General features: G+C 43.2%; 1 long non-coding RNA gene and 2 other non-coding genes across 3 annotated transcripts; all 3 read right to left on the reverse strand.

Annotated features, from left to right (window-relative positions):
* Positions 1 to 1616: 1616 nt before the first annotated feature.
* Positions 1617 to 7415, reverse strand: LOC129204499 (uncharacterized). Its single transcript, XR_008576414.1, has 5 exons — positions 7332 to 7415; positions 6454 to 6523; positions 5851 to 5933; positions 3668 to 3712; positions 1617 to 3088 (listed from the first exon to the last, which is right to left on the reverse strand). It is a non-coding gene; the product is annotated as an uncharacterized LOC129204499 (long non-coding RNA).
* Positions 3262 to 3336, reverse strand: LOC129205458 (small nucleolar RNA SNORD50). The gene has a single exon (XR_008576744.1). It is a non-coding gene; the product is annotated as a small nucleolar RNA SNORD50 (small nucleolar RNA).
* Positions 5633 to 5699, reverse strand: LOC129205460 (small nucleolar RNA SNORD50). Its single transcript, XR_008576746.1, has one exon. It is a non-coding gene; the product is annotated as a small nucleolar RNA SNORD50 (small nucleolar RNA).
* Positions 7416 to 25172: the final 17757 nt, after the last annotated feature.

Below are 25172 nucleotides of genomic sequence, written 5' to 3' on the forward strand. Positions count from 1 at the left end.
ATTAAGAGCTTGCCTGCACCAGAAGGCAGCAACCCCACTGAAGCTGGCACATGATAAGCTGCAGCCAAGGCAGCACACTTCTTTGCAGGCTGGTAGCCTGACAGTACAGCTTATGCTGAAATTTCTGTTCACTGGGATCTGTTACTTCAAGCAGGCTTCACACCAGTAAATACACTCACATAGCAGTGGGGGTGCTGTGGCAAGACAACCTCTGCTAGCTTAGTTTCACTCACTTGCAACTGTTTAGACAGTCTCCACTGGCAAGACAAGTTCTTCAGCAACAGACAAAACCTCCCACCCTAACAGGGACCTCATTACTTAAATGGTAGTAAAGCACTTCTACAGAGCTACTCCTCCTTGTGGTCGCAAGATACTCCTCTTGCTTATAGGCACATCACTCATTTAAAAAAAAAAGCTCTGCTTTTTTTGCCCAGATACTCAGACCAATCCATGGCAATATTCCAGAACAAAGTTTATCTAACCACTGATTTCTTGGACCACAGCCCAACAACCATGTGACACTAAGTTCAACACTAATGATGGTTAGTGCAAGATTTCACCAGACTATTTAAAGCACAAAAAAGCAAAGTGCTGTTGTGCTGTTTACTGTACAATCTTAACTCAAAGTTTTAAATCTAGCAAGATATTCTGTAAAACTGAAGTTAAATGGAGTACTTTTGCACAGAAAAATCTCACGCAATGCGTTCCAAACTTGTCACACAGTATTCACTACATGTCCTTATCTCAATCACTTGCATAACACATCTTAACAGATTCCAAAAACATACCGGAAGAACTAAATTCACAAGTGGTTTGCAAACACATTATCCCCCTCCCACCAAGCAAAAAAGCCATTATAAATATTATTTCCATCTTAAAATTAGTTACAAAAGTCATCTTTATACATCATTTTCACTAGTCCCATATTCCAAAACCTCTGAAGTATGCCATGGGTGACAGGTCCCTATTTTTCACAATTAAACACGGCTCCTGGTGACACACTTCTACCACTTGATATGCAAGAGAACATGATCTCATCTTTTGATCCCAGAAATCACAAGATCAACTCACTCTAATTTTACTGGATATACACATAGCAGTATCTCCTCAAAAGCTTCCCTATTTCATATTAGCATTAGCACAAAGGGTAAGAAGATGGTACCTTTACACTCCAAAACAAATGCCTTATACTCTTCTGACCCTTTAACACAAGGCATATACAGATCCTCTTAGAGTATCTAACAAAATACTTACCAAGCATTGCTGCTGCATTACCCATTTCTCTGGTCTTTGAGATCTTTTTTCCCTCCAGAAGAGACTGACCTAGCTAGGACTGGCAACTTTCTGACTTACCATCCAGCAACAGCACCCAGACTTTTCACAGAACCACAGTGGGCAAAAGGAGACTGGTTCTTTCCCACTTCTGAAGTGCACAATCACTAACAGAGTTTGTATTCTCTGCAAGTTCACTCAAGCACAATGTGGAATATCACAAGTCCAGTATGTGCTGTACCAGTCAGCGCAACAAGGCCACATTGCCTTTGTAGCTCTTGCAAAGTACAAGCTGTCAAGAACACCACGGTGCGACTAAAACGTTGCTGATCTGCAACGGCTAGTAGGTTTTTCACATCCTCATCTTTATTCAAGAAAGAGCATGTACAAAATATGGCACATGGAAATACCTACCCTTGTCAGTAACATTAACAGAAATAATAAATATTGTTGAAAGCAATGAAGGGAAACCTGTTCAGTAGTAAATCTCTGCAGATTCTGATACATTCAATATACCGATTTACACAGTTACCTGCTGAAAAGGAGCAGTCTTTAGCCAAAGTAGCTGGTTACTGCTTTTTAACAACCAAAGCATAGATGCTTGGTGAAGCAATACACTCCAAGTTCAGTCAGATCCTTAGCATACATTTTAGAAGTCAGGTGGATACTTATTTTTGACATTCCCAATGCTTTAGGCACTGCTACTGTGGTGTTTGGCACTTCATGATACTGCTTAGACAGAAAATTGGGCATTCCATGGAATTTGTCATTTAGAAGTAGGCACATTCCACGAGCTATAGGAATTCTTCCAACTCTCTAAAGGAAGAGAGCTGCTGGCATCCAATGCTGTCATTTTTGGCTGCAGACTATAGGGTAGTTTTTCTGTATTTTGGTGCATTTTGATTCACTAACTTTAGCTCTACCAATTTCCTTGGTGACCAATTTATGATCTCTCACTCTGTGGAAGAATGCAAATTAGCCAGATACAGCAAATATGCTGTTACTGTGATAGAGCACCGCTAGTTTTCAAGTGACTGCTCAAAGCACAAGTTCCACTGTGGGTACTCCCTTCTCCCACTACTGACCTCTTTTCCCCGCACAGCAAGGAAGTAACATTGCCAGCATATTCCTCAAAGGGCAGTTCCACTGGCCTTTTCATACTCAAGTGGCAGAGCATAAAACCCCAATTCTTCTCTCCCTCACTAGATACAGACAGCAATGAAAGCTTTAGACCTTTGCCTCTTCTGTAAGAACTTTCCTCATGACACCCAAATTTCTTTCTTACAAGTGTTTCATGTTTATGCTTCCATACCACTATCACATCATCTACTTCCTCCTATCTCCTGGATGACACCAATCAAAAAACAGGCTCATTGGTTTGAATTTGTGTACCTGTTTTGCTTTCTCCCTGTCTTTACAGTTGTGAGTTGCATTGTTTTGAGTTATTATGTATCTTCAGCATCAGCAAGTCTGCATACCCTCATGATATTTTAAAATGGGCAATACTCTTGGGGTTTTTTCCATGTATTGAAGCTTAATGCTTGTTTCCCTAATATTGCTATCCTTCCTACAAAGTGTAGCTCAATGTTTTAAGAAAAGTGCTATTTTAAATATGAAGAGACAGTGATTTTGGTTCACATGCAGTTTCTGAAAACAGTATCCGCTACACAAAATTGCAGCAGCTGTTTCAGTAGGCTTTTGAAAAGCATGGCATCCCACTTCAAGCCACAAAAACTCTTCAGGTGTTACACTTCCACAGAAGTTACAGATCATCCACATTTGTCAGGTAGGACTGACAAAGTGTTCCAACTCTTCACTGGAAAAAGAGAACAAGGTCTAAGTATAACAGTTCATTTGAGGGAGAAATTTCAATTTGCAAGTAAGCACACAACTCTATGTATACATTATGATATCACTTCTGTAAAAAATATAAAAGCTCATAGGTATTGTAATACTCTTCAGAAAGTTTTAACCAAATCTTTTGGTCTCGTCTCAGATTCCGGATCCGTATTAAGTTTTTCAGCAAGGAATTCAGGTTCGGGATAGGATCATCACAGCGAGACAAAAGCAATGCAGAAACTGTGAATTTAATAGTAAATGTACTGTTTTTCTATAGGGTTTCTGATTGCAATACAAAAATTAAACATTCTAGTCCTTTGACATAGTTCAGTAATAACATACACTTATCTAAAACTTTGCATGAAGGTACGAAAGCTAACCAAGGTTAGGTACAGCTACCAGCACACACTGTGCCTTGGGGAACAAGGGTTCTTAAATTCCAGCTGTACAGAATTAAATACTATACCAACTTACCATAACACAAAAAACTCCCAAACTGTAAGCACAGAGTTAGACTTAAAATGAGAAAATGTTTAGAAGCTTTTCAAGTACATACCTGAATAAGCTAAAAGGATTCGTTCCTACATTTTTGACCATTTTCCTGCCAAAGAGAGACATCTATTAGTTCAGAAAAAATTTCTTCCATCACTCAAAATGCAACTTGCCATTTATTCTCTCACACACCAAATTGCATTACTAAACATGTGCTGGCTTAGCATTAGTACTCTGCAAGTTCTGTGAAACATAATTTAGAAGTGTAGTCATACCACAGTAAGATTTATTTTGCTTCTCTTGCCCAGCTATTGCTCAACTTGGCTATTAACTATGATAGGCATCTAATGAATCAAGTGTAATTCCCCCTCTATCAGAATCCATGAGTTCATTTCTGAAAAGTAGTTAATACCTGGTTATTAGCTTGTATCAAAACATTAAAAACTCCACAAGCTAAAATCCACCAATAAGCAAGCATTAAATAAAATGCTGCATCCATACCACATTATTCTACATAAGACTCTCCTGCAAGCAATAGAAAAATTGAGACTACCTCTGAACTAGAACTGACCATTCAAAAAAACCAGATAGATCATTAAATGTTTCACCCTGTTCCATAATGCAGATAAGACAAATCCCACCACGCTTCAAATATGCCATTTGTAATAAAATGGTTTACACATCACCTCCTGCCTATAAATGAGGCTGACAATAATGCAGGTTTTAAAGTAGTCATTTAAAAATTACCAGTTTTGCTGAGTTTCAAGGTATGTAAAGACTATGAAGCCTATAATCTTCAAACACTTCACCTATTCTGGTGTTAGAGTAGTCTAAAGTCAGAAGTCAGTCACATGCATTTTTCATCACCGAATCAATCGGGTTTGGGATAGGCTCTTCACTGATCAGACACACCAATGGTTTTAAGCATTACTTCCACATCACACTTAAATTAATCATAACATTTATTGGAATTCATACCTTCAATTGAGAAGCAGCCTTCAAGCATCCTTGCAGCCATAAAATGCACTGGTTACACTCACAAGGCTTGCTACTTCCAACTTATTTCTAGATCAGCCATGTAAGTCAATCCACTTCCTACTTGTAATATTGCCTGTCTAAACAATACAGTATTTTATAGGTAGCACTGCTGCACAAGAAGTTTCACTCCCATGTTTGAACTTCACATACTGGGACAAAGCCTATTCTTCAAAAGAAACTGCTGGTAGCTAGCAAGGTATTTAAAGGTACCTTTCTTTAACGACCAGTAGAATAAGATTACAGATGTTGTAGTAAGACAGGAAAATTAGAACCTGTCCTCACACTTTAGATTTTTTCTTCTTAAATAAAAACAATCTATGGATACTCAAGAACCAGTCCAACTACAGTGTATTTCATTGAAAAAGATTAAATTCAGATACTTCGGTAACAATGAAGCTCTTGGGAAAACCACTACCAATACTGTTGATGAACAGTAAGCATTCACAAGTATGCTTTTTGCCTGCTCCAAGTATAATGTTGTACTAGCCCTTCTGAATTAGTTTAGCTCTGAAGCTGAAACAGTTTTAATGTAATTACAATTCATTACAATTCACCACCAAATTTCACCTCTAATCCTTAACATTACTTTTCCTAAATCCTCACATCTGAGTGAGCCTTAAGTTAACAGTCCTTTCTAAGAGTCAAAGTGCAAACATCATCACTAGCTGTCAAACACAAGCAACACTTCCTTACCAGGGCACTTTTAATACCTGGCTAATGTTTGTAATTTACCCACGGTAAGACAGGATACCTCAAATTATAGAGGTCTAACAATTCCCTCTCTCTGCTCTTTAAAGATGCTAGCTTTTGCAACAGCTCATATCCATGTCAACATAGACATGAGGCAAGTTTAAATAATGTACCAACATCGTTATTGACAACCTGGAACATGCTGGCATCTAGCTTGTATATGGGGACAGAAATAAAAGTAACACCAACTGGGATAATGACTGAAAGATTAAGTGACTTTTGAAAGGATAGAAGTGGTTTCATCTCAGTAGCCAGATCCGTATGAAGTTTCTCATCAACATATCAGGTTTGGCAGTTTCATCATGATTCACCACTTAAATATCAGTGACTGGGAACTGCAAAGCAATTCATACATTCATATATTCTACAAAATAAGCTTTGTGTCTTTCATATGCAGATGTACTGAACAGAGAATACATTGCAATTAACAAAAAATTTCAGCAGCTTAATAAATGTTACCTCTGTCTGTTGTACTACAGTTGCCAGGAAATCTTTCATCAGGACACCTGACGTTCCCATTACTAGAAACTTCTCATGCCATTCTAGAAATTTGAGAAGAACAATCAATTACAACACATCCATGCGTAATATAGCACAACCCATTAAGAATATCCAAGTTTTACTCTTGTGGATCCCCCTTCCTCCCAACCACTGGTTGTAGGCATTTGAGTCAAATGAAATTCAATACAGATTCTGAAGTTATTTCTCAGCATTTCCAAAAGGTGATAATATCAACTATACTCTGTTTTCTTTGCCTAAACATTTTCTTATACTACTATCTCCTGAAAAGCTACAAATTCACAATTAAAGGCCATCTTGAGGTAATCTTTGTCAGATTTAGTAGGCACACTTCAGACAGGCATATTTCACCAGCTCCTTGGACAGCAACCCAAATAAACTATTCAACAACTCCCCAGCCTAACCAGTTCTAGATCACATCAAGTGTGCCTGAAGTATGATACCTCAATTTTAAAGCTAATGACACTCCTAATTTGATCATACATATATTTTGCTAGTTTATTTATCATACTAATTTATCCCCACTGATCATTCAGAACATACATAGCTTTCAGGAAAATCCACTTGTGTGTACCAAGTATTCTTCTACTTCTGATGATGCTTCCATGAAAGGCTAAAATTGAAATTAAACAAAAATTATCTTTTAAAGTAGAAAGTGTTTCTTGCTGTGGTCTAGCATCATCTCTCATGTTACTATGTCAGGAACAATCACCAAGGACTAAAAATTCACTTTTTCATACAATTCAGTATTCGTCTAGAACAGCCTTCAATACCCATCAAGTTGAAATTTTATGTGCACTAGGGAAACAAAAAGCCTGAATTGGTTTTGGACTCTTTTGCAACCATTACGATGTCTGAAGAACCAAGACATTCAAGCTTCTATTTCAAAAATACCTATGAGTGACCATGCCTTTGTTCATAATGCAATAGATCTGTCTGTCCGCAGTTTGCGGGATTATCATCTCAATAATTATATTCAAATTTGGTCATGTACATTCACATTAACCCCAATACACACCCAAGGCCAGACAGCTAACTTGCATAATCTGCAAGATCAGTGTAAATTAGCACAAGTTAGCCAAGTGATTTATCATGTGGGTCTTCATGCTTATTTAAATGCTGCAGCAAAAGAAAGGAGAACAAGTGACCTTAACTCAGTGAAGAGCTCAAAAAAATCAAATAATTACTCATCAGTTTGATTCAGACTACGAAAATGCAACATACTGTAACTGGTTTTCATTTTTGTCCCACTCATAGCCATATAAAGATGACAACTCTCTGGCACTTAACACATTCCATAGTTTTTGACAGACAAAAATATGGAAACCAAGTAAGAAATGGAAGCATTTATTATCTTGATCAATGATAGAAATGCAGTGTTATTTCTAGAGCAACAAAATTAAAAAATCCAGAGCCATTACCTTAACACTTCTGTACAATGTACTGGACACCACTGAAAGCTTCCTCTTCATCATACCTAAAAACAAACAGTAAACAAACTTAACACTTGAAACCAGTAGATTCTTATTACCAGGCCACAAAGTCACACACATTACAAGACAGCATTTATCAACAAGCTCTCAAGCATCAGAAGCAATAATATGTTAAGTATGTCTTAGGTTTGCATGAGGCCTTTTACAAAGCAGCAATAAATGCAGCCAGTTTTAAGTAACAAAGGAGTTGTGAGTTACATCCACTGGGAAACCCATGTTAAAAGAACTATAGAAATAACTGCATGTACCCACTGTTAAACTTCAGTCCACAGGATTTTAAGCAAAAATTTAACAGCAAGGTTTCAGTCCTCTTAAGTATAAGCACTAATTTCAGTTAGAATTCAGTTTTAACCACATAGCAAGTATTTTTAGCTACCAACTTCACTATCCAAAGAAACACATTACGAAGTATTTGTTTTGTCATATACAATACTTAAAATATGCAGCTTCAAATAATAATGTTTCTCACTTTGCACTACATAGATCAAATAAACGTAGCAGTTCATTAAAGCTAAGTTATTAAACACGTTTTGTATCAGATCACAAAAACAATTTAAGCTAGGGAAAGTCTTGAGTTAAGCTTGTTTATTACACCCAATAACCAAGGGTTACTAACAGCTTGTAAAGATTCAAAAATTTTTACTGTTTAGTAATTTAACATGTGACTCAGGCAATCATTAGACAAGCTAATTCAACACAGAATGAATGCACCCGACAACTCCCTACATGAATGCAACCATCTCCTAATCTTTGCTCACAGATTAGAACCTAGAATCCTAGCTATATTTGTTTATTGTACTGCCCGTTATTCCAGAAGGACTAGAGTTCAATGACATTAGCATTACAAGAGAAGAAAAAGGCATTTTAAGGCCACAGGAAGTTGGGGGGGGTGTTATTTTTTTAAATAAATCTCCCTTTATTCTGCTGTCTCATTGCCTAGTAAAAAGAAAAGGAAACAGCAATAGTTAATCTCATGATTCACATTAAAAAACACGCAAAGTTCGCAAAGATTGTGGTTTTTTTTCTTTGCACAATATGTGGATTTTACAGTAACTGTATTTTTTCAAGTCTTCTGTTGTAGGACAACTCCCTGATGCAGACAGCAGAGCCCTCTGAAACACATATGGTCAGCACAAACGCGTACCCCAACCCTATGTCAAATGAACAAGGCAACTGCACCTTATTTCAAGAAGCCCTCTTCACTATAACACCTCATTCTAATTGTGACGTTAAAGGTCGATTTCACTCCTGAGTATTAGGTGACATTCGAAGTACTAATTCAAACGACAACTGAGTGAAGCAAGAGGCTATATCGTCCAGGCAAGGGGCTGCTCCCGGCCCCAGCTGATGCCACTGGCGGGCAACAGTCGTTCATTAGCCCCCGCAGGTGCTGGACACTAGCCCCCGGCGCCGGCCAGGCTATGATCAAAATGGAGTAGGCCAGGCAGCGCCTCACCAGGCACCGCCCGCACCCGGGCAAAATGGTAACCCGCCGCCCACGCGCGCCGCCGCCGCCAACTACCCATCCCAGAGTGCCCCGCGCCGCAGGACAACGTTTCCGGCAAGGAACGGGCCCGCGCCGCGCTCCCACCTCCCTCCCCGCCGAGCCGCGAGGCATTCCGGGACCTGTAGTCCGCCCCTCCGTCCCCTCACCGCCGCGGCTGCAGCAGGGCGCCGTACGCCACGGCCGCGGCCCCGCGGTAGACTTGCGCTCGGCCCTGGCCTTGCCCGCGGCTCCAAAGCGCAAGCCTCACCCGCCAGCTCCAGCCTCAAGCGCTACGCGAGCGGCGCTGCGGGAGAGTCTCCCGAACAGCCGAGCGCAAAACTGAAGCCCGGGTGCCCCTCCCTCCCGCCCCGCTCGGGAAGCGGCGCACACCGCAGCCCCAGCCGCCCTACCTCTTCTACAGACGCTCCGCAGGAAAAGAATGGGTGAGGGGGCGCTCGCCAGTTTTATAGGAACGCTGTGGGGTGGGAACGAGGCTGGCCCCGCCCCTCTCCCCGGGAGCCGAGGGGCGGTGACCCCGAAGACCTCGATCGAGGCCGCGCCTTTTTGTTTGGGGCGCGCGCGGGCGCGCGGTGGGGTTGTTACTTCGTCTCTTGTCTGTCCGTCCCCAGGTGGCGAAGCCGTTGGCGGGCCCGCGGCTGCTGACGTGTTCTCCGCACAGGCCGGCTGCGGCCCGCTGAGGGCCAGGCGAGGCGCGGCGCGGCGTGGCGTGGCGCTCGCTGTAGAGCGGGCAGCGCTTCGGGGCGCCCCGCGGGAGCGCTCTCCTGGCCGGGTGCCCTCACCCCGGCTCCCAGGCGGAAGGGCCCGGCTCCGCACCTATTGAGCGGCGGTGACTGAAGCCACCCCGGGGCTTACCCGGGCCCGTCTTACCCGGACTCCTCACCTCGGGGCCCACGCCCCAGGCCTTCAGCGGCCCAGCGGGGCTGAGCAGGAGGCTGCTGCGGACTTGGCTGCCCGCCTTCCGAGCAGGCAGGAGCACAGGGGCGGAGGGGAGCAAACGGGAGGGGGGTGCTCTCTCTCGCTGGGGTGATGTGCCCTGAAGGAAAAGATAGAATGAGCAGTCGAGTCTGGCATTTGGTCCCGGTTCTGTTTATACGTTTTGCATTACAGGGGGTTTGCATAAAATGCAGAGCTAGCAAGTGAAGGCAGGAACCTGATACAACTCCACCTCCCAAACTTAGGAAAACTTTTTCATTGAGTACTTGTTTATTACATCTTCTGTTGCTGTTTTCTAGGGCTCCAAATGGTTAACCACCTATAGCTATGCCTAAATGTTTCAACTTTCCTTCGTCTCTAATTAGATGTCTCTGAAACCTTAACCACACGCACACCCTTTCCCTTTATGGAAATAGTACTCAGTGCTTTATCCCTGTATAACATTACAAGTCATCAGGGCTGAAAAATCTCCTCCTACTGACAACAGACAGAAAGCTTTCTGTTGTTTGTCACTCTAGAAAGTCTAAGAACACTGTTCCACAGTGAACCTAAGATGGGCTGCCCCAATCCCAGCACAGCTTTAGCCACTGGAAGTTGTACAGTTGCACCTGAGTCAGAAAGCAGCTTAGTCTCCAGCTGAATCAACCTCCTGTACTGCTGTGGAAGTGCTAGTAAAAGAAGTGGGATCAGGTATCTGGGCTACAGCAGGGATGGCAGGAGCACTGCAGCCTGGATTTCACTGCTGTGAAACCACATCCTCAGTTCTCAATTTATGGAGGTTCTCACTAGTTGTTTATAAATAGTCTAACTTTTTTTTCTGCCTGTTTATTGAGAGGTTTAGCATATCAATCAACTTAGTTGAGGAAATAAGCAAAAACAAAGGGTGAAGAAAAGCTCAAAAAATTGCTTGGTGTTTTGACAAGTTGCTAAGAATACTACAAAAACCAATGGTCCACAAGATGGACTCTCAATAGAAGGGCCTAACTGATGGAGCAGATAAAGGCAGTCTAGAAAAGCGAGTTGTAAAGTGCTAAAATATCTGGCAATTTTATTCCTAAAATTATTGATATTAATACTACCAGGAAAACTAAATAGTTGACAAATTTCTGCAGCCCACGGCAGATGGCATTCATTTTCCCTCTGCTTTTCTTCTTCCACATCCCATTTTACCTGTCTGAAATTTTCCTCTTGACTGCAAGCAGTGTGACCCAAATGGCAGACTACAAGCTGCAGCCAACCCACCACCTTTCCTGCTGTAGAGCCATGAGGAGAAAGGTCTACATGCTGCCTTTTTCTCCAAGTGCCTCCTACCTGCGCTTGTTCGAGCTGCCCTTTCAGTAGGAGAGAGAGCATGAAGTTATAAGCCTGAGGGAATAGTTGCTGGTGCTTCAGGCAGGCTCAGCAGCTGAACTTAGCCAGAGGCAAGCAGTTTACACCGTTACCTATCCATGTGACCTATTCAAAAGGCACCAAAAACTGTTTGCCGTGTGGCACTGAAAATGTTAACCCATCCTTCCTTAGTGACATCAGGGTTAAAGATAAGTAAAGTACGTTTCCCCAGTACAAGAAAGACATGGAGCTGTTGGAGCGAGTCCAGAGGAGGGCCACAAAGATGATCAGAGGGCTGGAGCACCTCTCCTGTGAAGACAGGCTGAGAGAGTTGGGGTTGTTCAGCCTGGAGAAGAGAAGGCTCCAGGGAGATCTAATTGCAGCCTTCCAGTACCTGAAGGGGCCTACAGGAAAGCTGGAGAGGGACTGTTTACAAGAACTTGTAGTGATAGGACAAGGGGTAATGGCTTTAAACTAAAAGAGGGTAGATTTAGATTAGATGTTAGGAAGAAATTCTTCACTGTGAGGGTGGTGAGGCATTGGAACAGGTTGCCTGGAGAAGTTGCGGTTGCCCCCTCCCTGGAAGTGTTTAAGGCCAGGTTGGATGGGGCTTTGGGCAACGTGGTCTAGTGGAGGGTGTCCCTGCCCATGGCAGGGGGGTTGGAACCAGATGATCTTTAAGGTCCCTTCCAACCCAAACCAGTCTATGACTCTATGATTGTTCATAGCCATTAATCATAACTGGATTAGCCCTAAAGAAAGAAGGCAGCTTCTTACCGTTCCTTTCTGAAGTGCTAAATAATGATGTCTTTTCTACAGCACGCCATGAAGAAGAATGGAATTTTTTTTTCAGGGAGAAAAATAGAGACACTCATAATTTAAGCCCAAAGTACGTTTCATAAAGCATGAATGAGTACTCTTTTAGTTTGCAATTGATAATAAGGCGGCTATAAATAATGAGGTGACTAAGGGCCTGTCCAGGGCTGCGGGGTACTGTTCTGTGTTGTGGGCTTTGCAGGAGAAACATGGGTGTGCACTTACTGCAAGGAGCCTTGCACCTTGCAATCTTACCGCACACCAGCTTTTGTCATTTGGCCGAAGAAACTCTTCATCTCTCAGTTAGATGGTAGGGCGCAGGTTTACTAGCAGTGCCTGAATGCACACTGTATGCAAACCTTTTATCCCCAAAGAAATGTGCCTCATATTTCTCAGCATCGCCTAAGTCTACTAGCACTGGACAAGCTGGTAGGTCAAGTGAAGTACATCTTTACTGTAGGTAGGCAAAAATTACAATTACAAGGCTGAAGAAAGTTAACCAAAACAAAATAAAAATGTACACCACAATTACAGATGATATTAAAAAGTAAGGTACCTTCTCAGGTGCTTTCTTTTCCCTCCTTCAGGCTTCCTCATCTTTAACCTAAATCCCAGGTGTCTGGATGCGGATGCAACCTGTAGAGCAACACCTGATCCTCAAACTCCACTCCGCAGAGACATCCTAAGGCTAGTCTGAACTGTAAGCCTGGTTGCTATAAAGTGTTATTTTATAGATGAATTGCTTCTGAATTTAGCTCACCACACAGCTGCACATTCACACACAGTGTAAGCACTGGCGGAAGGAAGTGCTGGTTATGAGCTACTGGGGGCATATCGGATTGCCCCTTTTGAGGCCCACACAAATATGTGCCGGCCTGAAGGGCTGGTGGTGTGGCTACCTCCAGGGCTTTTCAGCTCCAGGCATCTCTCTCAAAGTTCTCTTTTCTTGTTTTAAATGATTTCTTTCTCTTCTTGTTCTTCTCTTTATTTCTGTCTCCCCCCACTTCCCTTCTGTTCCTATTTTAAGTCTGGCTTCCTGGATTTTTTCCAATAGCTTTGCAGCTTTGATGACTCACATCTCTTGGTTTGGTTTGGGGTTGTTACCAGTGCATCCTTTGGGATGCTGAGTTTCCCTCCCCTCTCACCTTCCCAGCAGGAAGTCTATTGTATGCAGCTTTAATTTCTTCCTTCTCAGAACAGATAGTACACGTTGTAAAATCCTGAGCTGACTTTGCCATATTTCACATTATGCATCATAAAATGCATGAGTTGGGAAACAATTTCATTTAGATTATGATTTTGACCCTGTTTTTAATGTTTGACAGAGACCAGAATTCTTTATTTAAACTTCTCAACTCACTCTCTTTGAATTTTTAGTCACTTTAGTGTCACAGAAAGACAAGTGCTTATTTTTTGATAAATGAGATCACAAAAACATTAGAACAGCTGTACAGGGTCAGACCAGAGGTGTCCCCCCCCCAGTATCCTGCCTCCAACTGTAGCCAAAAGTAAGTGCCTAGGGAGGGGAGCAGGGATAGAACAAGCACGTAGAGATCCTTCCCTGGATATTTGCCCAGCCTCTAGGAATATAAAACTCAGATACCTCCTAGAGGGTGTTGTGGGATTTTTGTGTGTGTGTGTGAATGTAACAATCCTCCATTAATTTGCTACCCATAAGTTTGTCCAGTCTTCCCATAGCCTTTATAAAATTTTAGCGTTCACAGTAACAATGAGTGCCACAGCTTGATTAGCATTACAGGAGAATGCACCTCCTTTAGTTTGCTTTGTACCTTCTGTCTGTTAGCTCATTGCACAGTTTTAGAAGCAGCAGTGGGCAATCCATCCCTCTGCAGTCATCCCCTCATTAATCCCTCCATCCCCCCCAATCTCTTCTTCAGGTTGAAGAAACCTCATTTACTTAATCATTCCTCATATGGGAATCAGTTCCTAACTTTGACCTTACTCTCATTGCTCTTCTTCAAACTTTTTCTTGTTTCTTTTTGAGATGGGAGTCCCAGAGTACACTGTATCCAAGAAGCAAGTACAACATGGCCTTATGCAGAACTGTGATGATGCTCTGTGTTTTCTTCTTTGTTCCCTAGCACTTCCTAAACTTTGGTTTCCTTTTTTCACTATCACTGTGTATGTAGCTGATGTTTCCACAGAACTGTCTGTCATAACTGCAGGATCTCACATCTGAGCAATGAAGGTCAGAGCCCATCATTTTACATTGGCAGTTGTGTTGGCTTTTCTCAATGAGCAGTGCTTTATATTGATCTATGTTGAATTTCATGTGTTGCTGTTATCCCCACTGTGGTGGGTTGACCCTGGCTGGACACCAGGTGCCCACCAAAGCTGCTCTGTCACTCCCGTCCTCAGCTGGACAGGGGAGAGAAAATAGAACAAAAGGCTCGTGGGTTGAGATAAGGACAGGGAGAGATCGCTCATCAATTACCATCATGGGCAAAACAGACTTAACTTGGGGAAATTAATTTAATGTATTGCCAATCAAATCAGAGTAATGAAAAATAAAAACAAATCATCTTTCTCCCACACCTCCCTTCTTCCCAGGCTCAACTTCACTCCCAATTTTCTCTGCCTCCTTCCCCTGAGCGGCACAGGGGGATGGGGAATGGGGGTTGTGGTCAGTTCATCACACGTTGTCTCTGCCGCTCCTTCCTCCTCAGGGGGAGGACTCTTCACACTCTTCCCCTGCTCCAGTGTGGGGTACCTCCCACAGGAGACAGTCCTCCACCAACTTCTCCAACGTGAGTCCTTCCCACGGGCTGCAGTTCTTCATTAACTGCTCCAGCACTGGTCCCTTCCACAGGGTGCAGACCTTCAGGAGCAGACTGCTCCAGCATGGGTCCCCCACGGGGTCACAAGTCCTGCCAGCAAACCTGCACTGGTGTGGGTTCCTCTCTCCATGGGGCCACAGGCCCTTCCAGGAGCCTGCTCCAGCGCAGGCTTCCTGTGGGGTCACAGTCTCCTTCAGGCATCCACCTGCTCTGGCGTGGGGTCCTCCACAGGCTGCAGGTGGATATCTGCTCCACCATCATCCTCCATGGGCCACAGGGGACAGCCTGCCTCACCATGGTCTTCTCCAGGGACTGCAGGGGAATCTCTGCACTAGGTCATGTTATCATACCCTTGCTGATGAGAAGCATAATGTGAGTTTATCAAGCATTCTGACCTTTGCCTTACAGATCATATTTATCCAGAAGCACACTAGTTCTGCTTTTTATATGAAAATTTTACTTGCCTGGTACAGATGTCAGGTTTAGTGGGCTGTAGTTTCCTGGATTTCCATAGAACCTTTTCAAAACTGTATAATCCTGTTTGGTACTTGCCCTTCTTTAGCACCAGAGCAATTTCACTTGAGAGTTCACACACCACATTGAGCAGTTCACATGTTTCATTGGGTTCCTCTAGAGCATCATCTGATCTTGTTGAAACTGCAGCATCTTCAAGAAGATTGAAGCAAGTTCTTTGATGAATGCCTCAAAAGTGGTGTGTTGTGGGGAATTTCCCCAGATCTTCCAGACTTATCACAGGAGCAAAAAAATTAATGCAATTGCATGGCCTAATTGTCTCTGAACAGACTTCCTGCACCTCATGAATTTGAAAAGGAATATGTTATTAGTTTTGATAGACTAAAAACCGTTATACTGGCATGTACTGTTGTAGGCTTCCTTTTGCCCTTTTTCAAGTCTCTTGAATGGTGATTTTGTGCCTGCAACATAGTCTTCTCAGTTTGTCTTCATACCACTTGCGAGGATTTAATGTGCATAGATGTTCCTTTTAGTTTTGTTTTTAACAAGCATCTTTATTTTTAGGTATCTCCCCTTCCTGAAGTTGAGTACAGCTGTGGTGGATATTTGGGGTTTCTGCTTCAAAGATAGAGTTTCTAAATGTACAATGGTTGCTTATGCTGACACATTTGGTTTATTGTCATAATCTAATTGGTTTATATATGGCTAAAATTAACAGTGAAGCATAACTAAGCTTTATACAAGAAAAACCCCAAACCCTCTGCACTTAGTTATTTTAAAGAAGCAATATAAATGGTGTATTAAGACAGCCAAACTAATTAATGTTAAGAATTTTACATTAAATTAGCTATTTTTTCCTCTGTTTACCAAAGTAAGTCTGTGTACTGTCTCCAGGAGTACATAATTGTAACTTTTATTGTTAAAATACTTGAGGTAAATTTCACACAATTTTTTTTTAAATAGTAAAGATGTAGGAAAATGTGACTGCATTATCTACAGTGCTAATTATTAATTTTAATAAATGTAATTTTGTATCAAGGTTTCACTTTGAATGGTGCATCTTTCCTTTTAGGAAACTTGTGTAGACACAGGTATTTCTCAAATCTTTTATTGTAGAATTTTGTTTCTGTGTTGTCTTGTTCTTAAAAATAGCAAGCTTTCTGGGACAGGATAGTGTGTTAGCAGGTTTTGTGAGTGTATCTTGGCTCAGTTGTTCTCATACAGGCAGAGATCAAACAGCACTTTCTATATATGTGTTTTAACTTTAAGTAGAGCTGATGCTGAAAGGGATCACCCTGTTCTTCCCTCCTCCCCTGTCACCACTACACGCTAATCATCACGCTGCTACAAGCAACTACCTAGTGCCATAGAAAACTTTTTTGGGGTTTTGGGTTGTTTTTTTTTTCAGCTTTAGTTTTCTAGCAAATCAGCCACCTGAAGTGACTCACTGTGTGACCGCCTAACCACTAGATTTAACAGAAGGGAAGTGGTGGGAGCACACACCCTGGGCTGGGGAAGAGTTGAGCAGAGTGATGTCCCCTGACAGCAGCTAATACTTGGGCAGCTATAAATATGATGTGAAACCTCACGCTCGATCCCTCCAAAATGCAGAGTAGCACCTATTTAACTATGTCTGAATGCAAGAATTCTACCATTAAAATAAACAAAATTGAGGTTTAAGAAGTCTGTTCTTCTACTGTTTGCTGCTATTTACTCTTGTACTGTAAGGAAATCATATCTGTCTAAGTGCAATTAAATTATATGGACAGTTGATATTCAGAGCAGTACAGCTTACGGCTGGCCCTACTAAAGAGCAAGACAATTGTCATGCTCTGCCCTAGGATATGTAAGATTAGTCTGTCCGGTTTTTGAAGGTGGAGGGCTGTATTCGTAAAGAACAGAAAGAGGAGGGCAGCATAGTTAATCCTATAACTGTGATAATATTCCTTAAAAAACACAAATTAGCCACTTCAGTTGTGTAAATAATTTGTGAACTTGAAGAGAAGGTAACCTAATGTATTGCTGACTTCCTAGGAGGGAACTTACAGCATTGCAAATTCTTACCATGTACCCAAGCTCACGTTCCCTCCTGATATTCCTGACTGGAGCTGGTAGCTGAGCTCTTGATGCTGGTGGGGCTGTGTCCTTCTGTTACGATGAAAGTACTCAGACAAGGTGCCTCCTGCTGAAGGCCCTGCTATACTCTGACCTGCTTTGCCTGGTTGTGCTCTCTTGGTTATTCCCTAGAACTCAAAGGAGCTCACCCAGGCTGTCCGGGCAACAAGGGGAAAGACCTGGGCATTTCAGAAGTTGCATGCTCTCTCTGCCTGGTCAACAATGGACAGTAAAATAAGACAAGGCCATCCTGTTTTCTGATCTTCAGTTTTACATACTGTGTAGGGAGAGTATGGGACAATGCTGCCACTCCTGGTCGGCACTGGGAACATGCTGTGCTTGGCTACCAAATATGCAGCTAATAGGCAGATGAGATTTATTTATGTAGTTCATGTGACAAGAAGCAATTGCTCTGCCACAGGTAGTAAGCATGCAGTGTTTCTAAACACAGACGTCCTTGCAGAGCAGAGAAATTGCGGTATGAAGCTTGAGCTGGCGGCCTATTACAGACATGAATCCTCTGGCAATCCTTAATCTCCAATTACTGCCAGAGTCTCAGTGTGCACACCCATCAGCATCCCTTGTGATCCCTGAGCCAGGTCCTCTTGGGAGCCAGGAATGGATGACCAGGAGATGCAGTTGCTGAGATTCTCTATTCCTTCTCAAGAAACAGTGCAGGGGGAGTTTTCAGAGAGGTCAGTGATCCAATCTGAGAGCAGGCCACCAGGGAAGAGCAGTTGACTGTCAGCCTCATCTGGAGCAGCTCCTAGGTGGAAGCCTGTGATATTGTGCAAGATATAAAAACATCTGGCCACTACCTGGTGTTGGGAGAGGCGAGCAGCCCACTGCCCACGGGCAGCCTGGTGTTGCGTAGGGGAGGTCAGGATGCCAGGTGGGGGTGGAGAAGCTGGTGCCTGGTCCTGGTAGCTGCATGCACAGTGCAAACCATTAACACTTGCTATAATGCAGCTGACTATACTCACAGGAGCTGACACGGTTGCCAGAGTTATTGTATGTCCCTGACTAGTGCCGGTTGCCCTGCACCAGGGTTATGTTCAAGATGAAAAGGGCTGTTTGCATACAGACATGTTGAGTATTGCCATCCTCCTTGGAGGGATCATATCCTTCCCAGATAATAAAGTTCCTTCCCTGTCATGCACTCTGCACCACAGTGCATGGGATACTTGGTACCACTGGCAGGAGCACCCACCTACTTTTTCATATTTATCTCCTCCTAGACCATCTATAGGAGATACAATCCCAGGTTCCTTGTAGGTGTCTTAAGTGTTTCAGTCTTGATGTGGCCTCTTCTAGCTGTGGGCATCCCACTTAGCCCATTTGGCAATTCCTGACATTGTACTCACATGGGAAAGAGACCACCAACAGCTTTTTATTGACATACTGGTTACAGAGCCAGGTAATACAAATGTCACTGATCCATGGACTAGGCATGATACAACCTTTCGGCTGAATTCAACAGGAGCTGTGGAGCAATCTTCTAAAGCAACGGAAAAGCAAAGAGAACTTCAGAAGCTACCAGTGTGCTATTAGTTGTATCACCTGAACTAAAAAAATGCTTTAATGATAGCGGTCTGTTTTATAAGAACGAAAAATAAACTTTTTAAGCACTATTGAAGAAGGAAGCTCTTCAGTGCTGCTTTATGGTGTCTTAAGTGTCAGATAATCTACTTGAAATTATGCTAGTTCATTGGGCCAACACGGCATTTAAAACAAGTGTTTTGTCACATTTCTTTCATTTTCCTTTCTTTATTTTTCTTTCTCTTCTTTACTTGGGTCACTCAGGCAGGTACTTAGTCTTGCATAAGTAGATATGAAGAGAGGAGTGGATCTCACTTCAGGAAATGTTAATTGATATGTTTCATTTCTCTTGAAGGTCTTGCAGTTTATTGGCATGTTTAAATTGTTTCCATGGACTGCAGTGGGAGTTGGTGGCACAGCTTGATCGTAGGGTTTGTCTCTCACATGCAAGGAAGGGATAAAACAAGATTGCTTTAGCATAATGAATACATATTATACTAGGAGTGTCTAAGCATTCGAAAACCTTATCCAGCCCACCAGATAGGCAGAAGCAGACTAGGAAATTACAGGTCCTGTCCTTCTAGGAGTCCTGTGGGTCCAGCTCAATAGGTCCCTCTCCTCCTTTGTCTCCCCACTTTGAGTTACCACAGACCACGCTAGGATCTGCAGTAACTCGTTCTTACTTTATACCCACATTTCTGCAACAGAGGCAAGACTCACCTCGCAGGCACTGGGAGGGGACAGCATGCAGAGAGGCAGCCTGTGGCTCTTGCCCATGTTCCTCCACACCCCGTGTAGGACGGGGCCGTGGGCCCGCACACAGAGATTTTGGAAGGTTGCAGCAGAAGGTGAAGCAGAAATGCGCTGTAGGATGCTGCATGACAAGACAGGAGGCTGAAACCTTGTTTGAACTCGTAAGCAATATGTTTTGCAATGCTGATCAGACATTTACACCTGGCCCCCAGCCGGTCTGGGAGACCGATGCTCGATACAGGAGTGGATAAATTTTCCCCACTTTGTGATTTTGAATAAGATGACCATCAAGATCATTCTTCTGTAAACACAAGAGGGCACTCCCACCTCACTTCTGAATGACTTACAGCACTTGTAAAAGGAAGTTCCTAATGGAACAACACAGAATTGCAGCTACTCCTTTGTACATGCTTTGATAACACAACAATCACTAAGCATTTATAGACTATGGATTTATATGCCATATTTAAGAAAAGTGGTCTTGGTTTGATGCTTTCTCCAGAATAGTGTCTATGAAGAAAAAATTGAATCCTTGATCTCACTGAAGAAAACCAAAACTCCTATGTCCTTGTAACCAGAATTGCACTGAAACTGGGCGACTACAGATTACTTTTAGAATTTCAGGTGCATTATCTTTTGTCTACAATAGCAAATTCACTAAGAGGAACTACAGAAAGGGGGAATGAGATTTAAACTTCTTATGCTTGCCAGCACTCGCATGTTTTCAAGAAGAGTATCGGTGCTCCATTCACAAGTTTCCCTTACCCACTCACTCTTGTCTGCTTGGTGTGTTATGCCATCAATGCTTTGCACAAGAATAATAAGTCACTTACACAAGACTAACTGTATTTTAAGCTTAGCCGAGGACCTCTCAGCTGTTGAGATCAGAATCTCACTTGATCACTCAGAAATGGGGCTCCTGAAGTAATAGAAGCCAACAGGGAAACACCAGTGAAATACCTCAAAGGAATTAAGGGGTGTTCCTCTAAGAAGGTCACACGGCTGACAGCCCAGCTGAAGTGCCTCTACACCACTGTACACAGCATGGGCAACAAACAGGAGGAGTTGGAAGCCACTGTGCTGCTAGAAAGCTACTTGCCATTACTGAAACTTGGTGGGACGAATGCCAAGACCAGAGTGTGGCTATTGATGGCTACAGGCTGTTCAGAAGGGACAGGTGAGGAAGGAGGGGTGAAGGTGTTGCCCTCTACATCAAGAAATGGATGGAGTGTGAAGAGCTGTCTCTCAAGAATAATCATGAGCAGGTTGAAAGCTTATGGGTAAGAATTGGAGACTGAGGCAACAAAGGGAACCTTGAGGTTGGTGACTACTACAGGCTGCCCGATCAAGGGGTGTCTATTGACCAAGCCTTCTTACTCCAGCTACAGGAAGCATCATGCCTTCAGACTCTTGGCTTGCTTGGGGAGTTCAGCCACTGACATCTGCTGGTAAAGTAGCACAGTGAGCTGTAGGCAATCCAGGAGACTCCTGGAATGCATTGAGGATAACTTCTTAAGCCAGGTAATAGACAGCCCTACCAGAGGGGATGCAATACTGGACCCTGTTGGTCTCCAATGCAAGTGAGCTAATCTGTGATGTCAAGATTGGAGGCAGCCTGGGCTGCAGTGATCATGCACTGGTGGGGTTCACAGTCCTGAGGGATATGGGTCAGGTGAAGAGTAAAGGTAGGACCCTGAACTTTAGGAAAGCAAACTTCCAGCTCTTCAAGGAGTTAGTCAATAGGACCCCCTGGGAAACTGCCCTCAGGGACAAGGGAGCAGAACAGAGCTGGCAGATCTTTAAGGACCCTTTCCATAGAGCACAAGAGCTCTCGATCCCCAGGTGTGAGAAATCAGGAAAGGAAGGCAAGAGACCGATATGGCTGAGTCGAGACCTGCTGGTCAAATTGAAGGGCAAGAAGGAAATTCACAGGCACTGGAAGCAGGGACAGGTATCCTGGGAAGAGTATAGGGATGCTGCCCGGCTGTGTAGGGATGGGGTCAGGAAGGCCAAGGCGCAGTTGGATCTGAACTTGGCAAGGGATGCAAAGAATAATGAGAGGGGCTTCTACAGGTATGTCAGCCAGAAAAGGAAGGTCAAAAAAAACGTACCTGCCGCCCCCCGATGAACAAGACTGACAAACTGCTAACAATGGACAAGGAGAAGGCTGAGCTACTCAACAACTTTTTTGCCTCAGTCTTCACTGGCAACCTCTCTTCCCACACCTCTCGAGTGGATGGACTGCAAGACGGGGTCTGGAGGAGCAAAGTCCCTCCCACTGTAGGAGAAGATCAGGATCCTGATCATACCTAAATCTATGGGACCTGATGAGATGCATCCCAGAGTCCTGAGGGAATTGGCTGATGTGGTTGCCAAGCCACTCTCCATGATATTTCCAAAGTCATGGCAGTCAGGTGAAGTTCCTGGTGACTGGAAAAAGAGAAACATTGCACCCATTTTTAAGAAGGCAGAAAGGAGGACCCTGGGAACTACCTGGGAAGATCATGGAACAGATCCTCCTACAAAGTATGCTAAGGCACATGAAGGACAGGGAAGTGACCCGAGACAGCCAGCGTGGCTTCACCAAGGGCAAGTTCTGCCTGGCCAACCTAGTGGCCTTCTATGATGGAGTGACTACATCAATGGACAAGGGAAAAGCTATGGATGTCATCTGTCTGGACTTCTGTAAGGCCTTTGAGATGGTCCTCCACAACATCCTTCTCTCTAAATTGGAGAGATATGGATATGATGGGTGGACTGTTCAGTGGATGACAAAGTGGTTAGATGGTCACATCCAGAGGGTAGTGGTCAATGGCTCAATGTCCAGGTGGAAATCAGTGACAAGTGGTGTCCCTCAAGGGTCTTTACTGGGACCAGTAATGTTTAATATCTTCATCAATGACATAGACAGTGGGATTGAGTGCACACTCAGCAAGTTTGCAGATGACACCAAGCTGAATGCAGTTGACATGCCTCAGGGACAGAATGCCATCCAGAGGGAGCTGGACAGGCTTGTTAGGTGGGTCCATTTGAACCTTATGAGGTTCAACAAGGCCAAGTGCAAGGTCTTGCACATGGATTAGTGCAGCCCCTGGTATCAGTACAGGCTGGAGGATAAAGGGATTGAGAGCACCCCTGTGGAGAAGGACTTGGGGGTACTGGTGGATGAAAAGCTGGACATGAGCCAGCAATGTGTGCTCACAGCCCAGAAAGCCAACCGTATCCTGGGCTGCATCAAAAGAAGCATGGCCAGAAGATCAAGGGAGGTGATTCTGCCCCTGTAGACCTCTGTGAGGTCTGTGAGACCTCACCTGGAGTACTGCATCCAGCTCTGGGGTCCCCAGTACAAGACAGACATGGACCTGTTGGAGCAAGTCCAGAGGAGGGCCATGATGATGATCAGAGGGCTGGAGCACCTCTCCTATGAAGACAGTTGGGGTTGTTCAGTGTGGAGAAGAGAAGGCTCTGGGGATACCTTATTGCAGCCTTTCAGTACATAAAGGGGGATTATAAGAAAGATGGAGACAAACATTTTAGCAGGGCCTGTTTCAGTAGGACAAGGGGTAATGATTTTAAACTAACAGAGGGTAGATTTAGACTAGATATAAGGAAGAAATTTTTTAAGATGAGGGTGGTGAAACACTGGAGCAGGTTTCCCAGAGAGATGGTAGATGCCCCATCCCTGGAAACATTCAAGGTCAGGTTGGACGGGGCTCTGAGCAACCTGATCTAGTTGAAGATGTCCCTACTCATTGCAGGGGGCTTGGACTAGATGACCTTTAAATGTCCTTTCCAACCCAAACCATTCTATGATGCTATGATTCTCTATCCAGATGCACTTTGTGATCTTCCTCTGCACTTCTTACCTCTTCATCTTACCCCCACACTTCTTTTGATCATTATGAGCTTCACTACCAATTTCTTAAGCAAATGTCCCTTTGGCCAAGAGGTCCGATGACTCTGTTTCACAACATTTTTGATTTGGGATGCTGAAAGCAAGGAACAGAAGAAGGATCAGCACCATGTAGTACAGCAAACTACTTGACAGCACTCTGGGGGGAAATTTGCGGGAGTAGAAGTGTAAAGTACTAAAATAAGAACTATGGGGAGTGCTGGCATTAAAGGGGTGTATGTGCTGTGGCCTCTTGCATTGCATTTTATCTTCATGACATCACTTTTTTATTTTATGTCCCAGCAGATCCATAAACTCATACCCAACTACTTCGTAAAGCAGACAGTTAAGTATGGTTGAAAAAGATTAAAAGCAGGTAAAGTGTTTGTAAAGTAACTTAGAAAAATATTGAGACTAACTGAATTTTCTGTTATATGTTGCCTCTCCAAAGAAATCTGGTTTAAAAATGCATATTTTTCCTGAAACAAATGGAGTAGCGACGCATACTTTTGGGTCAAAGTGCTCATTTCATTTCCAAGCATGATCCTGTCCTTAGAAATAGCAAATGATTTACAAGTATGGATGTTTCTGAAATGATGATCATAGAAGTTGACTTTTAGCTCTGTTAATGAACCATATTGAAGAGGCTGGCTGCTCTGTAGAAGGCCACCTCTGCCAGCATCAGGAAGGGTCAATAGTGATTATTAAAATATAAGAAATCAATTTGAAATGCTAGTGACCCTCCCATAGGACTTTTCTTTTTTTCCTATAAATGCTCATTGCTATGTTAGGCAAAGTTTAGACAGGAGGAGGAACTGATGGAAAGTAGTATGATTTGGAAATATATTGTATGCTGGTTATGAATCTGGCTGTCTATGAGAAATTCCTGTAATTAATTATTTCATTTATTATCTCTATTTATTATCTTTTTCTATCTATTTCTATTTTTTTATGATTGCATTGTAAGGCCCATACATCCCTTCATGGCAGACAAACTCATTTCCCAATCACTTCTGCTGTCTGAGAAAGATGCGAGGTGCTCTGGCAGGCTTGGAGGCATGTTGGTGCAGAGTGACTGACTGGTGGCTGCACCGCAGAGGGAAAGGCTGACTAGCACTTGCATCTTCTTCATGGGAGGATGACTGCAGTCTCTTTCCTTTGAGTGGAAAGTCCAGAACAACTCGCAGGAACTTAATTGGAGCTCATAAGCCTCTGTCAGGTTTGGTCAAAATTAGTCAGTGGGTTAACAGGTACCTAGGAAAGATAAGTCATCCAGAACAATCGCATAAGCCTTGTTACTTTGGGAAAGCAAATAAATTTTTACTGAGTTTTCTTCATTCAATGATAACAACTAAGAAAGAGTTTTAGTAACTTTTAATCTCTCTTTTTCATAGTACAGTTTTTATCTTCTGTGACTCTAAGGGTCTCAAATGGAAATGAAATTCATCTCACATTCTCTCTGCAATTCTGAAACAGTGGATACAGTCATCCTGAAACTGCCGTGTCAGGTCTGTTGCATGGACTAGCGCAGCCAGCGAATCTATGTAATGACTGGATAAAATATGCAGCCACTGTGGATGCAACTGTTTTCACATCAGCTCTTGCTTTCATGG

Source organism: Grus americana, chromosome 3 (assembly GCF_028858705.1).
Source record: "Grus americana isolate bGruAme1 chromosome 3, bGruAme1.mat, whole genome shotgun sequence".
Taxonomy (NCBI): Eukaryota; Metazoa; Chordata; class Aves; order Gruiformes; family Gruidae; genus Grus; species Grus americana.